Source organism: Lepidothrix coronata, unplaced genomic scaffold (assembly GCF_001604755.1).
Source record: "Lepidothrix coronata isolate B3197 unplaced genomic scaffold, Lepidothrix_coronata-1.0 Scaffold28, whole genome shotgun sequence".
NCBI lineage: Eukaryota > Metazoa > Chordata > Aves > Passeriformes > Pipridae > Lepidothrix > Lepidothrix coronata.
Genome location: NW_016690208.1, coordinates 4,179,706 through 4,196,739, shown reverse-complemented (window position 1 = coordinate 4,196,739; position 17,034 = coordinate 4,179,706). Strand labels below are relative to the sequence as shown.

General features: G+C 48.3%; 1 protein-coding gene across 2 annotated transcripts in view; it reads right to left on the bottom strand.

Moving 5' to 3' along the window:
* Positions 1–17,034, bottom strand: part of COL5A1 (collagen type V alpha 1 chain) — a 147,155-nt gene that overhangs the window by 83,795 nt on the left and 46,326 nt on the right. The window lies entirely within an intron of this gene.

Sequence of the window (17,034 nt, the reverse complement as noted above, 5' to 3'; positions counted from 1 at the left end):
GGTATTTAATTAGAGGGAAAAAAAATTCTTGTTTAATAATAGAAAAACATGGCTAAAACATGGCTAAAACATCAGGGGAAAAAAAGCAGGAGCATTACAGCAAAACTGGGAGGATGATTTGGGGATGTAATAGGAATCAGAAGCTCCAAATGGAGCCTGGCCAGATTGGCAAACATCCCCATGGAAAACCCAAAGGCTACTTTAGAAATGATGGACCGAGTCTGCCTTGGCTGCATGGTCCAGCCATGGGTGTCTCTGGGTCCTGGGGAGCTCAGCCTCCCATGAACATGGACCACTGACTTCACTAAAAAAAGGTGCTGTTCACATTTTTGGCAGAGATTCACCGGGAAAGAAGGTTGCAAGGACCATGTGGACCTGGCCACAACCTGCCTGACTCTGAGGGAAAGGAGCAGCTTACAGCTGTATGGAGCTTCCTTCCCCAAATTCCAGGTTTATCACATCCCTCTCTGCAGGAATTCACTGTAACATCTGGGCACCTTTCAGATGCTACACAAGTAACCCTAAAATTGAGCATTGGTTTGAGCTTATTAGTCATTTTTTCCAGTGAATAACCTTTAGAAAATTAGCAGAAATGTCTGCAAAGTGGTTTTCAATTTTCCATTTTAAGAAGGAGAAACAATCTTTCCTTTCCTTCCCCCCCTTTTTTTTTTGTTTTAAATTCATAGAGCAGAGTTCTGTCATTAATGTTCTGGCTTTTACTTTTTCAGTGTAACCACCAAAAAATAGAAAGGGAGTATTAGGAAAACAGAAAATGCCAGGTTTTTGTCTTGTCAAACACTTCCCATTTCCAGTCAGCTCTGGCCACCACCTGCCAATGGGACCCACAAGGGGAACTCGGCCATGGTGTGACCTACAGGACATCACCCAGCCCTGAGCAGAGACTGGAAGGAGCTGGGGGTGTCATGGGGCTCCTCACACCAAATATCACCATCCCTCGTCTTCCAAGGCAGTTCAGAGCAACAAAACAGGCTGTTCCTTTGGAGTTCCCTCCAGCAGGGGATGCCCAACCTGGCCAAGGATTTTTGTTTCAAGTGGATGATGTGAAGACCCTTCCAGTTGCTATTTCTGCACGTGGAACCTCAGTCAGCCCTCACTGACACCCGAGTTAAGCCATTTCTGCCCTTCTCTCACTCAGGTGGTTAAAGCTCCCCATTTTCCACAGGATGACGGGAAGTGTCTGGCACTGTTGGGATAAGCTGAAATAAAGCAGCCACAAAGCAGAGCTGGTGCTTGTCTGCAAGAGGCAAGGAAGGCTGAAAAAGCTTTTTCTTCCTGATAAGGTTGGATTTACACCTCAAGGAGAGCTGATAGTCTGCATCATATAAGTGACCAGGACTGTAACTGTGTTTCCTCAAGGAGCAGATAAAGCAAGTAAAGGCATGTTGGCTAAACACAGTGCAAAAGGTTAAGCAGAAGAGAATCTGTTAAAGCTGAGTTTACTTTTAGTCTCAGCTGATGGCAGTTCCTGAGAAGAAATCCTGGCTTGATTCCCTGCAGGAGCTGAGCATCCTCTGGCTCTGATGGCCCGAGGCATTGACAGTGCCTTTAAGTACATGGCAAAAAACCACCTGCAAGTCCCAGGAGCCACAGGCTCCAGTCTCGGGGCCATGGCAGAAACCCCAAACTCACTCAACACACCAAAGGACAGTGTTGGTCCAGCAGTTGCTGATGAGTGAGCAGGGGAGGATGAAGAGGGGAAGCTTCCTGCTCATTTTGGGTCAAGAACCTGAGAGAATCAGTGCGTAACTGAATAAATTTAGAATGCAGAGAGTGCCAGGAAAAAGTGTGAGCCCCATCAGACAGCTCCTTCAGAGCTCACCACGCTTCACGAGCATCATTCCACACGGCCACTACTTTCCCATTTCCTTTTCAAACCCAATCAATCACCCTGCCCAAAGTTCATCCTTTTCTCGTTGTTCCAGCGGCAGCGTGAAAATCAAGGAAAAACCGAGGCGCCCGATTTTGGGGGAATGAGAGCCCCAGGGAGCCTCCGAGCGCCAGCCCGGTGACATGGGCTGAGCAGCTCAGTGGTGGGGGAAGGAGGAGAGCTCAGGGGGTCACCAGACCATTCATCTTTGTTTCATTAACAGCAAGTGCACAGCACTGGTGGATACCCCGTGTTAACACTTGTAAAAAGCAGACAGGAGTAAAAACCTTGTTAGCAAGATTCCCAGTCAATTGACCTCATCCCTCGGCGCAAAACAATAAAATGGGCTAATTTAGCCCGCAATATAAAGCCCCACTATCTGAACTTCACAAAAGATGCACAAAGCTGTGCTGTCAAGAGCCCCATTTCTTTGATTTAAAAAGCCGCCCTGCGCTGGAGCGAGCCGTGCTGGGAGGGTCGCGAGCCCTTTGTGTCCTCTCGAGTGTGTTGCCGCTAATAAATTGCACCAGGAGCCCGCTGCCCCGGCCCAGGCTGACAAAGGGGCAGCCAGCCCCCTGCTCCCCCTTCCTCACTCAAGTGTCTATTTGTTCCCCTGTTATGGTTACACAAACCACCCAAAGCCCGTCTCCTTCCCATGTCAGCATCTGCTTTTTTGCGGCGGAGATAACGAAGATACCGTTAATTCACACGCACACACAGCGCCGGCGGGTTTTCCAGGGAGCCTTTGTAAGAGAGAGAACTCACAACTGCACCAATAAAGTACTTTGAAGACTTTACCAGCCAAATCATTTTAAGCCTTATTTTCAAGCAAAGAGGGATATAACTCTCTGGTCACTAATGCTCTGGTGTTGCTCTGAAGGAGAAGTCGCCAGCACAGTGTCCTTCACCCTCAGCCACCCGCACAAGTGGGTAAAGTTCTCTCTTGGCACATGAATGAGTTGGCAAAAGTTCTCTCTTGGGCACATCTGGGCACTCAGGGCTCAAGAAAGTCCTCCAGTAACTGGGGTAGTTTGTAGCGTGCAAAGGCAAAGCACAGTTGTGGCTTGTGCCCCCTCCTCTGCCAGCACAGCGAGACCCCAAAAGTCAGAGGTAGGATAAGTGCTCAGAGCACCTCTGAGCATCATCCCAGAGTCCCTTGTTAAAACTCAGCTGCTCCAGAAAAGAAGCCAAGCTGCAGCAATGGGGTCACACAAAGCCTCATCATCCCCATCAGTCCCTGTACCTGTGTACAAACCACAGCTGTGCTTTGCTGGTTCAACAAAAAATTTCAAGTGGAGAATAAAAAGCTCAATTTTTTTTTTCCAAAAAAAAACCCCACTATTTCATCCATCAGAAGAGCTAGCTTTTAAAAAAGGGGAATAAATCACATTTCGACCTTTATTCCTAGAGCTTCTTGTGAAGAGGACGAGGCAGGACAGCACATTTATGAAAATGATTGTGAACTGTGAGGCTTTTATTTGCTCCACCAAACAGATGTAAGTGCTGACTGTCAGGACCAGTAAGAATCTGTCTGACATTTATGGTAAAGCCATTTATGCCTGATGACTCATTTGCTTTATGGATTAAGTTCCATCAAGCCAGTTTAATTCAACTCCCCAGCCAGCTCCCAGACAAGACTGGAAAAGCTCTTTCTGGAGCGTTTTTTAACACTTATTCTATATGCGTGCAAAAAAATGTCACATCAATTCCAATGACATCAACTGCAGTAACTTGGAGAAATCATTGTGGTTCAACAAAAAAAACCAAAAAAAAACCCCAAGAAAACAGCTGGCCTGGATAATCAGAGTGACTTCATCTGGCATTGGCAGCAGCTCCATAAATACTGGGATTCTTCAGGGCTCTCACTGCAATGCACTGATAATTAACTGGACTGTTGGTTTAGTGCATTACCCAAAAGTCTGAGAGATGGCATCCCTAAGAATAAAGGCAGCTTGATGTGCTTTTCTAAACTCCTGCATTTAAATTGGATAAACACAGGCCTGGGATCTACAACTGTATCAAAAAAGTCTACAAAATTATTGGAAGTAACTGAGATATTGCTGAGTTTTATTATAACAAACTCACTGGTTCCATAAACCCAAACCCAGGCTGAAGAGTGGCAGAGGTTCAATGCAGCTCTATGATGAAGTGAAAGCTCAGAGAGCTTCCAAAAAACCTAATCCCTGTCTCAGAGACAGCCTGCCAGCCCTCAGATGTTCCACTAGATAAAACCAGTCATCAGCACTTGCCCAGGGATGCTCACTGCTACAGACACAGCAGCTGCCCTGCTCCAGGGTTCCAAGCAGGTTGGAGTAAAAGTGGTGTTGGAGACTTCAGGGAAGAAGGAAAACAAGGGGGACCCAGGACTCAGTGTGCTCCCAGTTCTATCATAGTGAGATCCCAACAGTCAGAGGTATTTTAAGTGCTCAGAGCATCTCTGCATCCTTTACTGTACTGGTTTCATCCCAGAATCCCTCATTAAAGCACAGCTGCTCCAGAAAAAGAAGCCCAGCTGCAGCACTGGGGTCAAATGAAGCCTCATCAGTGCCCACCAGTCCCTGTCCCTGCAGCCTGAGCCCCTCTTGCTGTCCAGCCACAAACAGGAATGGTAGTTTTGCGCTCCAAAATGAGAAGGCAATTGTTCAAAGGCTGACTAAATAACAAAAAAAACAAAAAAAAGGCTTGACTCAGATGCAGTCATGAGTCAGCTCCGAGTCCTCGGTGGTTTGGAGTCCAGCCGGATGTTTGTGTCCCCGTCCCGCACAGAGGGGCTGCGGGATCGGCCGGGGCAGCTTTGCTGTGAGGCCTCTGCTATTTCCCCTCCTGGGCTCCAGTTACCACAAGAACAGCTCCTGCTGGCTTTTGGCACTCAGAGAGGAGCCTCTTCTGAGCCTTCTTTAGCAAAAACAGGTTTAATTAAGCAGAACGGGGATAGAAGTTTCCCTAGAACTAAATATGGCTTCAAAGAAAAACCCTCTCAAGCAAGGGCTGATAAAGGTTTCTCTTTCCCATGGACCTCCATCTGGGGACCCCAAGAAACCCCCTCTGACCACACATCAGCCCAGTCCTGCATCCCCACCCCCGGATCAGCCATGAGCATTTCTGATATTAGACTTGCAGAACACACAGTAATTATTTGGACAACACACAAGCCTCTTTCCCTGACCACAGCAACAAGAAGAAAATAAGCCCTTCGGCTCAGTGGTAATTAACCTCCCCAGTAATTTTTCAACCTTTTTATTTTACAATCCCAGGGAGGAACCCAATTTCCTATCAAATGAGAATCCACTAAATCGCTGCTAGTCCCAGCTGCTGGATTTGAAGGAGTGAGGCAGGGAAGTGCTGTCCCCTCCTCTTCCTCTTCCCTGAACCCTGGGAATCTCCAAGCTGTCCCCAACACCCAGCCCTGCTCCAACAGATGGACAACACCACATCGTGCTTCCTCCATCCATAACTGCTGGATCCCTGCATCAGCACCCTCATGGCTGTTTCTTAAAATTAGGAGGCTTTTTGGAGCAAAGGGCTGCATTTCCTCTGTGCTTTCAGAGACCACAGCACGCTGTAGGTCTGTCTGTGTGATATCACAACAATTGTGGAGCAGTTTAGCAAGGACTCCTTATTGGAAGGGAAGGACAGGCAATTCCCTGAGAGGAGAACAAAAGCCAGATGGCTCTGCTAATTCTGGAAAGCTCTCCTGAAGAAGCTGTCGCTCTGCCAGTACCCAAATACCAGTCAAGGACTCGAGTCATTAGCAGAGCAGAAGACACCAGTACAGGGTTTATTTCCAGGTGTCTACTTCCCACCCAGCCCTGATAACCCCACTGTAAATAACCCCCTGCCCTAATGCAAACATTCCCCAGCAGCAGCCACAGACACCGGCACGACACCGAGCACCCTCTGCACTCACTGGAGCAAAAGTGAAGCCAGAGCTTATGCCCAAGTCCTTCTTTGTTTGTGAACACAGAGCTAATTCCCAAAGACAACATACACAGTATTCCCCAGCAGTCTGGATTATTTACACTGCAGTGCTTTACAGGATCCAGCCACTGCTCCAGCTTCCCATCCTCAGCGGGTGAAAGGTTTTCTTGCCTTTCCGAGTGGCTGAGTCTGTCAAACCTGTTAATCATGGCTGACTCCTTCCTGCCACTTTCCCTGGAATCCTCACCAAATCCTGACAGCCCAGAGCCCCTTCGCTCTCTGCAGTCCCTGTAAGAGCTCTAGAGCCACCCCTTCCTCAGCCCTCTGCCACCCTGCTCTGCTCCACTTCACGTCACATCCTGCCCTGAGAGCTTCTCGTGCAGGGACCAGCGGTGCCATAGAGAAAACAGAAGAGGGACAGAATGCAAAAGCCTGACCAAGCTCAAACGGACATTTAATGATGGGGCAAGAGCCCAAGCCAAGCTCCAAATTCCCCACACATTCTCCCTGCCCCAGCTCCCCATCCCTTCACTGCCAACGCTGATTCATCCCCAGGCACTTCGCCTAATTGAAGCCTCCATCCTTTCAGAAGACACATCTAATCACCAGTTTAAAGATCCCCAAAAGCTCTGGGGCTGCTTTATGCTCTGAGATAATTGTATTTCACCTTAGTCAACCTTGGCCCTGCCTGACTGAGGGGCTGCAGTGCTCGGATGAAGCATCACACGCACATCTCAGAGGCTCACCCTGTGTCTCCCACTGCGATCCATAAATGAGCATTGCTTCCAGTGGACAATCCATCTTTCCTAGCTAAATGCCAGTGCCTAGACCTTGGAGGACAGTTTTTGTTCAAGAACTTACCAAATGAGTGGAAAAACCCAGCTAAGGCAAATTAGCAACCTGCCACTTAATTAGGATCCAGCAACTTCGGGGACACAGGGCAGAGAGACAAACAGTCCTGGAGACAGAGGCAGCTCAGAAAGCAGGTGGTGTTGGCAGAAGCACAGAAAGCATCAGACCTACAAAGTATTTACTGCAAGGCCATCCTAGCAATGCATTTCTCCAGGGGTTTTGCTTCCAAGCTGGAAAAGGCACTGTGGGAAGAGCAGCTCTGCCCCACGCAGTCCCTCCAGCCTGGCATGGATGGGGCAGTGCCAGGCTGCATCAGAGCCACAGGTGCTGGTGTCAAGGGGGATTTTCTCCAGAAAATGGGAAAATGTAAGCTAAGGAAAAAAAAAAAAACAACCAGGAAAAACTGGACTGTGGTTTAAGTCTCCTGTCCTTACAATGAGGAGCATCCCGGGTCAGGCAGTGTTCCTCACACCCACATATCCCGGGATGTGTCCAGCTTCCCCTTGACTCATGTCTGGAGCTGCAAAACCCCAGACACAGGCTGTGTGCTCCACTGCAGAGCAAACACTTCCAATATCTGCTGCAGCTCATTACCCCAGGGAGCAGGACCCACCCAGAGGAGAAGTGACTGCTCAGCTTCTGTTTATCCTCACATCTCCCTGCAGGCAGCCTGACATCAGCCACCCTGAGCGTGGGGGCATCATCATCATCACCACACACTGGAGTCCTTTGGAACAAAATATTTGCAAGCTCTGATTTTCCCTTCCACTTCAAGCTCCCTGCTCACCCAGGTCCCTCTTAGAACCACTGCTGTCCATGGATTTGTCTGCATTCCTCCTCTTTTGAGCGAGCACAGACACCACAACCTCTTCTACAGGACAGAAAGGTATGTCCAGGGCAAAGCAGCCAAAAAGTTGGGACTGCAGGAAAGGGAAAAGGCAGCCAAGGTGCCTTAAAAAAACAAAGCAAATACAAAGACCTGCTGAAAACACCCAGAGACAGATATCCTTAAATCAACAACCGTCATGCTCAGACACTCTGCTGGCTATTTTTATATATTTATGTCTGTTAAACAAACCACAAGCTATCTACGAGGATTTTTGGGTGCAAAACAATCAGTTATGGACATGAAAAGCAGGATGGGGCTGAATGGCTCGCCCTGCCCTGCAGCCCCAGCCTGGAAGGACAGACAGACTGGGAGAGGGGCTGCACAGACTGGTGTGACAAAAGGCTGCTTTATATTCACTCCTTCTCTATAGCCTGGCCAAGCACTGTGGTAACACAGGCAAAAATAATACGAGAGGTTTCTGCAGCTATTTTGCAAAGAGGGGAAAAATAATAGCACAGTTCAGGTTTTTAAAGGGGGAAAAAAAGGAAAGAAAGAAAGAAAAGAAGAACCCCCTGACAGTCCCACCTCTCTCCACCCCAATAAAGAGAGAACATTACTCTCAAATTTCACTTGCCTATTGTAAGGCGAGTCTTTATATTTGCAAAATGAGTATTTTTAAACTTTTGCTTTTAACTGTGTGCTCTGAGCAGATGGTCTGAACCCCCCCCCAGCAGATTAGAAACATATGTGAAGAACAAGGAATCTGAACCACAGGTTTTTATTAAACTGCCTGACTTTTAGTTCAAATTTCATCACGCTGAAGTAAATATTTTCTCTCTAAAGCAGCAGCTGCATGGTAGGTTACACATAAGAGATGTTTTGTGTGTGGACACATACACCCATGTAGCTGCCTATACCTGCATGTCCCCTGCTTGCTGAGAAACATTACAGATGTCACTGTGACATCTTGTGAGGATGAAGAGTTGCTGGCCAGGGCTTGGAGCAACCTGGTCTAGAGGAAGGTGTCCTTGTCCATGGCAGGGAGTTGGACCCAGATTATCATCCAGGTCCCTTCCAACCCAAACCATTCTATGATTCTATGAAAAATTGCATCACCTACAGCAGGGGCCATCCTCATCTGACACTCTTCTCCTGAGAAATCATTTACAGGCCTCCTGCAGTGACACCTTCCCCAGGAGCAGGAAATGGGACAGGAGCTCCTTGGCTCACTGGGACTGAGCCACCAGAGGTTCTCACAGCCACAGGATGGAAACTTTGCAATGGATCTATCTAGAACATGCTACTAACCAGGCTTGACTGGAAGGAATAACTTCTCTGCTGGCTGGGCAAAGGTGTCCCTTCTATTTCAGGGGAAAATTTAAAAAAAAAAAAAAGAAAAAAGTAAAAAACCTGACTGCAGAGAACCCTTCCAAGGTGACTCAGTTTTTTTTGGCTGCTCCAAAACTCCCATGAACATGGTAAATAGTCTGACTTTCTTTTCCCCTCTCCAGTTTTGACTGAAAAGTAGGAAACTCAATTCTGAGAAGAGCTGGAATGAGAGAAAAGCAGGTTGAGACTCTGCAGGCAGGGCCAGCTTGGCAGGAGGACTTGGCACACTCCCACCAGCTCCCAGGGAATGTGTGAGATGTTCAGGTCAGACCTGGTGTAGGTCCTTAGCAGACCTGCTCTGTGGATGGGGGATCTTAACTGTGGCCTCCAGTCAGAACCAGTTCTTGCATTTTTTTGCCAGCACAAGGAACTGGATCTCTCCCTGCAGGGAGAGGAAATATTTGGAGAAGAGCTGTTGTGGGCATATGCCAGAGGGAAACACCTTCACCAGAGGAACAACACAACTCTGTGATGACAACTGCTAGTACCTAAATATTCACCCCATGGATACCAGAGCAACCACAGGGAGAGCTGTTTAATTTGAAGGTTTAAGCTAACACACGAGGAAGCATTCTCCTCTAACGAATTCATTAGGACAGCAATGCACTTTTTTGGCTGGTTTCCCCCCAAAACCAAGCCCTGTGTGATCTCTTCGTGCAGCCACAGGTGTGTCCGTCTATCCCAATATCTCTTGGATCTGACACCTGATTTCAATCACTTTTGACAGAAGGAAAAAAGGCTCGAGATAATTAAAGTGCTATAAATGTCATGGAAACAGACAGCTCAGTAAAATCCATCATCCAAGTGCATTGTCTGGGGAGGCTCTGCTGTGAGTTGACATCCCTGCAGACTCAGGCATGCACAGAACTCATCTCTTTAATGTTCCTGCCATAAGTTGAAGCAACCACGAGACACAAATTAGAAGGAACCTAGACCTGACTAATCTCAAAGCATCCCTGAGATTCCCAATTCCCGCAGCGACTGCGAAAAGATGAAGCTGAAACACCACAAAATAAGCAGGTTTTTCTTGCATCCATTCCCATACATGGAAAACACCCTCTTCTCCTCAATTTTCCAGACACGAGAAGGACGGAGAAGGAAAGTGAGCAGCTCCAGGTCTCAGCTCAGCCAGCTGCCCTTCCCAAAGGAATTTCATGGGACACAGCAGAGCCCAAGGGTTTGTTGATACCTGCCATCAGATGCTGGCCATGCTCTGACTGGCACTGCCACCCAGGCAACCTCAGAGGAGCCTTTATCCAAGGACAGCAGCTGATCCATCTGCACAACATGCTTGTAATTGTTACTGGCTCTTCAAACACCCCAGGATCAAACCCTTGGAGTTATTTTTTTCCTCTATGACCACACAGCAGCCCGTCCCTCTGTGATTTCTGCCTTCAAACTCCTCATTTGGTAGCTTAAAATCAGCATTTATGTCATGCTCCACACAAATTACAGCCTTGAGCCCTAAGAATAGAGGCCCCACAATCACCATGTGCTGTGTTGTCACTGCTTTTACATCCAGACCTTTATAGAGTGGTCACTTAAACAGCTGGTTTTTTTCTCCCCCCCCTCCAGATTATAAATGCTTAGTGGAAATCTATAGGATAACTTTGAAAGCAATGCTTTAAAACCTGCTTAAAACTTGTACCACCAAGTTCACAGGTATTTTTCAATCGAGGCACCCACCATCTGTTTACAATATTAATACCACCCGCTGAGAGTGACTTCAGAGCACGAGATTACTCAAACCCCCAAAATCTATCCCTCAGATATCTCTCCAGAATTCAAACACGCTTTTCTTTTTGCCCTTTCTTTGGGTAATTCTCTATTCCAAAGCACTCATAAAACCACCAATGTGAATAACCCCACAGCAGCAGTTTTTCCAGCAGTTCTTCCCAATTGTTTTCCAATAGGAGCTGATTTGGCTCAGGTACATTCACACGGTGTGGTTTTGTTCCCTAATTGAAGCATCAAGTCAGATTATGCTTCTGAAACCTCACAAGCGGCAAATTAGACTATTCACAAAAAAATCTCTTTATACTTGCTCAGAAAGTTGGCTTCCCTGGATATGCTTAAGCAGGGTGGCTCAGGAGGCACCTGGAAATGGGATTTAGCAAGTTAGATAGTCAAGAAAAGAAATTTTTCATGCAAGGGCAAGGCAATGGGACAGTGTGACATGGTGGTGCTGTCCCTGAGAACCAACCCAAGTGTCCTGTGTGCCAGCAAGGCTCAGACCCATGGACAGCATCCCACAGAACTCATTCAGACCCTCTGGAAAGCTGCATTAACTCATGGCATGCACACTGTGGGAGGCATTTACAGAAAGGGGGGATAGGGTCAGCCTGACCTTCAGTGTCCAGCATGGAAATTAAAAAGGAAAAGAAAAATCCCACAAAAGCCCAGCCCAGGCCTCTGAGAAATGAATGGGGCAAAATGAATGGATGTCATTGTCTGTCCTGCTCTGTCAGCCCTTTAACTAGCAGTTAATAATGCTGAGAGAGTGAGAAGATGAACCCATAAGCAATTTTGAAATAATCCCCTCATTTTGCGTCCCGTGTATTCCGAATAACGCCGCCTTTCTGCAGCACACACTCAATCCCCTGCGCTCCATAGGACACGCTCAAAAAACATATTTTCTCCATTTTCCTCGCTGTATTCATTAGGAATCCCTGGAAGAAACCCAAGGCCCCATTTCCCCTTGTCCTCCACTGCTCTCTGAGCACCAGGTAGCCCAAGCACAACCACTGCCACCACTCTCGGGGTCCCAGTTGTCACCTGCTGAAGGTCATCCCCTGTTGCAGCAGGGCCTGAGCAGCCCCACAGCCTGGCTGGTGTCCCTATCCATAGTCCAGGAACCAGCTCTGGGCAGTGCCCTGTTATCCAGGCTACCTTTTCCATAGGAAAGGAGGAAATTGCAGTTTTCCTTGGAGTGGTGATGCAGAGCGGAGGGGAATATGCAGTCTCCGAAAACTCCACATAATCCCAAATTAGAGGCTGCAGGGCTGCCAAAGGCTGCCCAGCCTTCAACTTTTCTTCTTGTGGTCATGCAGACCTGACCACATACTCAAATTCCCTATTTTCTTTGCCATTCCATCGAGTGCTGCACTTCTCCCCATCCAGCCTCACCTCCCGGTGTCACCGAGGGCCCATCACGCCGTTCCAAGTTTCCCCTCTCCCTCCAAATCAAATAATCCTCTAATAACCGAGCTAAAGGGCTGGCTTTTTCCTACAGGGGTTATTTTTCAATGACATATGTGTGAACCATGAAGGGATAGTTTAAAACCCGATTCTCCCTCCTTACAAGCACATCACACCATCGCTCCTTTGCTTCCCCCCCGCTCCGCGCCGAACGCCGCCGCTTCCTGGCTCCGGTTTCATATTGATTTATTCCCCTTTCCTATGTGGAAAATTAGGAACCAGATCAGCTCCTGCTGGCTGTGCCGCCCACGTGAAGATGGATGTGCCAGTGGATTGTAAGGGGGACTCTCTCACAGTGGAAAATATGTAGTAAAGCAAAGCCCTTGGCTTGAGTTGCAGCTGGAGCTGCGCTGAGCCCGAGTGGAGGCAGTTGCTCAGCTTTTAACCAGCCCTGTGTAAACAGGGTCACAGTGTCTGCCTGGGAGGTGTTGGTCCCACTGACCCAGAGAGCTCTGGGCTTCATTCCCACCTCTGGCTCCAAGGGAGATGGGGGATGCAAAGCAAAAGAGAGGGTTTGGGGAAGGTGGTGAACAGGAGACTTGAGGGGCAGCTGGACTTTGCACAGAAAAGGAGGTGACAGGAAAGAAATCCTATTTAAGGTCATAGAATGGCTTGGGTTGGAAAGGACCTTAAAGCTCATCTTGTTCCAACCCCTGCCATAGGCAGGGACACCTTCCACTAGTCCAGCTTGCTCCAACCTGGCCTTGGACACTTCCAGGGGTGGGGCAGCCACAGCTTCTCTGGGCAACCTGTGCCAGGGCCTCACCAATCTCACAGGGAAGAATTTCTTCCTCATATCTGATCTAAACCTGCTCTCTATCAGTTTGAAACCATTCCCTCTTGTCCTGTCACTCCAGGTGCTTGTCACAAGTCTCTCTCCACCTTTCTTGTTGGCTCCCTTGAGGTACTGAGAGGCCCTAGTTAAGTCACCCCAAAACCTTCTCTTCTCCAGGCAGAACAACCCCAATTCTCTCAGCCTTTCCTCACAGGAGAGGTGCTCCAACCCTCTAATTATCTTTGTGGTTTCCTTTGGACTCATCCCAACAGGTTGATGCCCTTCCTGTGCTGGGGACCTCAGATCTCCATCAAACTTCTTGCCACAGCCATTTGTGATGGTCAAACAGCAGCTGCATTTCACAGTTCCATCAGACAACTCACACCACTGCTACAGGGCAAGAAGAGCAACCAGGGGCAGCCTCACACTGCTGGTCTGTGGATTTCCCATCATTTCCCCTTCCCAAACTCCAGGACAAAACCCCAAGTGAGCCCTCAGACAGCTCCAAAGCCCACAGCTCCTGCTGGAACTCCTCAGCCTCCCCTGATCTGGGCTCACTTCCATTGCCAAAGGGTGGCCCTTTGCTTCTAGCAGCACATCAGGGCTTCCTGCTCCCATCCCACAGCAGCTGGAGCTCTTCTGAAAACTTGCTTTTATTCCATTTTTCTTTTCATAGCCAAATTATTCTGGAAGTGGAGCTGCCGCTTTCTCGGCCCCACAGACAGGATTTCCACCCCCGACTGCCACAACCCCAAGATCCACCCTGAGGTTTCCTCCACACCACAGTGGCTCAGGATCAAGGGGTTTGTGTGCACAGAGGCTTTTCATCACGACTTGGAATGTTTTCTGCCCCAGGAGGTGAATACAGGATCCAGGTTTCATGGATTAAAGGGAACAGGGGGGAAAATAGACCTGGCTGCCAAAGTTATCTCAGGATATAAGTGGGATTACATGCTTAGGTGTGGGGGTATCTGCTGACACACTCACAATTTAACTTAACACCAAATTTTGGTTGGAAAAGTATTTTCCTGCGTTTGGCTGGCGACAATCACCAAACCATGGAACACCGAGCAGGACACATCTGGTGGGACCACCCAAGAAGGAGCTTTTGTGCAGGTTCCTATTGCTAATTGCCACCACTTCTGGAAATTTGGCTGCTCAGGAAAGAGCTGAAAATGGAAAGCTGAGCTAGTGTGCAACACCTCTTGTCCATACATCTTTCTCCCTCTTCCTCCGGGAAACTACAATGTGTCCTTTGATGATGTTTTCATACCCCAGTTTTTTCAATTATGTTTCAATAGTGCTAATTGTCCATGAAAAATTAATTGGGTTTTATTTATTCCTGCAAAAGAATCTCCGTGCAGCATCTGCCATCTCAAATGCAAGCATTCAAAACAAATCTTGCCTTGGAGTTGGACTTTGATGATCCTTGATGGGTCCCCTTCCAACTAAGGATATCCTGTGATTTTTTTTTTTTTTCCAAGCACAAAATCTGTGTAGTTCCGTCACAAAGCTAGTTTGGAACTACCCAAACTTTTCATCCCAAGGAAGGGAGCTGGGTTTGAACACCCTACAGCCTGAAGAGCAGATGTGAAGTTCAGCCCAGAAATATGGGTTTCCATTAAGGAACAAGAATGGATGCAGCCAGAGGTAGCTGAGCATCACAGCTCAGATTTCACTACTCTGAGCAGCAGGGCTGGAAGAGGGTAAACACAAATTGCAGATAAATTTGCTTATGCAAGGCATCAAAGCCTCAGGAAAACCTCGCTGTGTTTGCAGACATTCCAGAGGAGAGAACAGTGCACAAAAGTAATATTCAGCACCAGTTCTCTCATCTCCCCACACATTTCACTTCAGTGGCCAGAGCACTGTTTGCTCAAGCAGGTTTGACCTCCCGAACCCCCGCCAGAGTGTGGCTACGTGTGCAGAACAATGAGCCCACGGTTAGAGGCTTTTTTCCGTGTTCTTGCAGGGAATAGAAAACACACATCCACACAAACACACTGGCCCCATCCAATCTTCTGCACAACTCATTAGGAATACCCTCTTCCAGCTCCCATCCCCAGGGTGATGTATTTATTGTGAACATACACATTCGATCCCGCTCGGCTCCGTCGGAGCGAGCAGTCCACCTGCACACTGGGGATGTCTGGAGCGGGTTAGGATTTTCCTTTGGGTTTTGGCAGCCAGCCCAGACTGCCTCAAAAAAAAAGAAAAAAAAAAAAAAGAAAAAAAAAGAAATAGAAAGACCTCACCATGTGCAAGGAACATGTGTTTCATTTGTTCGTACCTAAGTGACGAGGGAATGGGTTGAACACAAAGTCAACTAAGAGGTTTCTAGGTTTGGATGGTCTTTTTTCTGCTGGGTTTAGCCTGCCCTTGCTGCAGGGAGAGGTTATTTGAATAAAAACTTTGCTCAGAGAGGTGCAGACTGCAAACTGTGCGAACAATAGCAATAAAGACCTAAATTACAGAGAAACATCAGCTTGAGCACCACCAGGTCCACAAGGACACAAACCCACCTCCCTGCATGACCAGCTTTACAGAGCTTGGTGCTCACCATCCTCTTCCTCACACTCCCATGAGTTTGGCTCAGATGAGCCTTTACTTCCTATCAGTTCACTGCAACAACGCAAATCAATCAAGCTGTTTGTGTATAGAAGGGGATTTTTTCCTATTCAGAGGCTTCTGTTCCAGAAATTCACTTTTATACAAATAAGACTAATTGATGAGTCACCTCCCACGTAGAACAAGGTTCCCAAATTAGCAGGGAAGGGGAAACATGCCCTGGTTTGGGTTGGGGACATGCTGTCATGCTCTGCTCTCAGTAAGCTCTTTTCCATGTTGCACAGCCACACTGCCAATAAAGTTCAGCTGGAAACTTCTCCCCAAGAGCACGAGGATTTGGCTTTTCCTCCATGCTCAAGCTGAGGAGAGTCATCTTTCCCAAACACTTCCATTTGCTCTCCCTTCAGTGCCTTTCCAAGACACACCAAGTCCCCTTGTGGTGCCTTTTCTGCTCCTGAAGCCTCGTCCTTCTCCCTGCAGACACCCCTGTCCACAGCAGCACTGCAAACCTTGGCATGATGTCACCAGAGAGGAGCAGGTTTCCAGCATTACATCACCCTGTCTGGGCTCAGCAGTCAGCCTCCTGCTCCTCAGAGTTTCCATGGAAGAAACCGAGCCCCCTCCTCCTTCCTCCCACTGTCCAAGGGGGGGGAAGCGAAGCAAAAACGAAGCCATCAGCTGGAAGAGTAATGACCCTACACCTGAGAGCATCCATCACCTCTAACGAGCCTGCCTGGCCCTCTGCCTGCCAGCATTTAAACAGAGCTCTGCCAGGTGAACGTCAGGAACAGCCAGACACAACCCTGCTCCCCAAACGTGCTGGATGGAAACTGCTTTGCAGGATGAGCTTTGCCTTCCAGAGATCACTCAGTTTTCCTCCTTAGCAGGTTCAGCTGATTACCCCACTCTGCAGGAGGTACCCCAGGCCAGGGAAAACTGGGAAAAAACCTGCCTGACCCCTCCATGCCATGGCCTAAGACAGCTGGGATGGGGAGCCCTGCAGGGGACAGCTCAGCATCCCTCCCTGTGACAATTCCTTGCCCAAGCCTTCCAAAATGGAAAACACTCCTCCAAACCAACTTGCCTGCAGGGGTCCCTGGTAAGGCAACCAGCAGGCTCCAAACTGTCTGTTTGAACCGTAATAATAAAAAAATAAGTGTGGATTTTCCCCTTTGGTGGCTGCTGGAGTCACGGCCCATCACAGCTGCTGTGACCGCGGTCCAGGAGCAGGCAGGGAAGTCAGCGGTCCCTCAGACAGGGATGAGGTCCCACATCCTCCACCAGCCACTCAGAAAACATTAATTCTGGATTTTCATTTCTGCATCCTCAGCATTCACCATGTTTTGCTCACAGAACTGTGAGGAGAGACATCTCTACGAGAAACTGCTCTTGGTTGGAGGTTCTCTCCCATTCACAGACACCAGCAGAGCGAAGCATCAATTGAAAAGCCCTTACAATGACATCAAAAGGACTAAATTCCCTTTCTAGACAGACAGTCCACACCAGCACTGAGGTCAGGGTGGGCAGCCAAGCACACACAGCTATTCCACATTGCCAGACTTCCTGGGATTCTGCTGTCTCCCCATCTCTTTCCATGCAGAATCCTTTTGTCTCCTC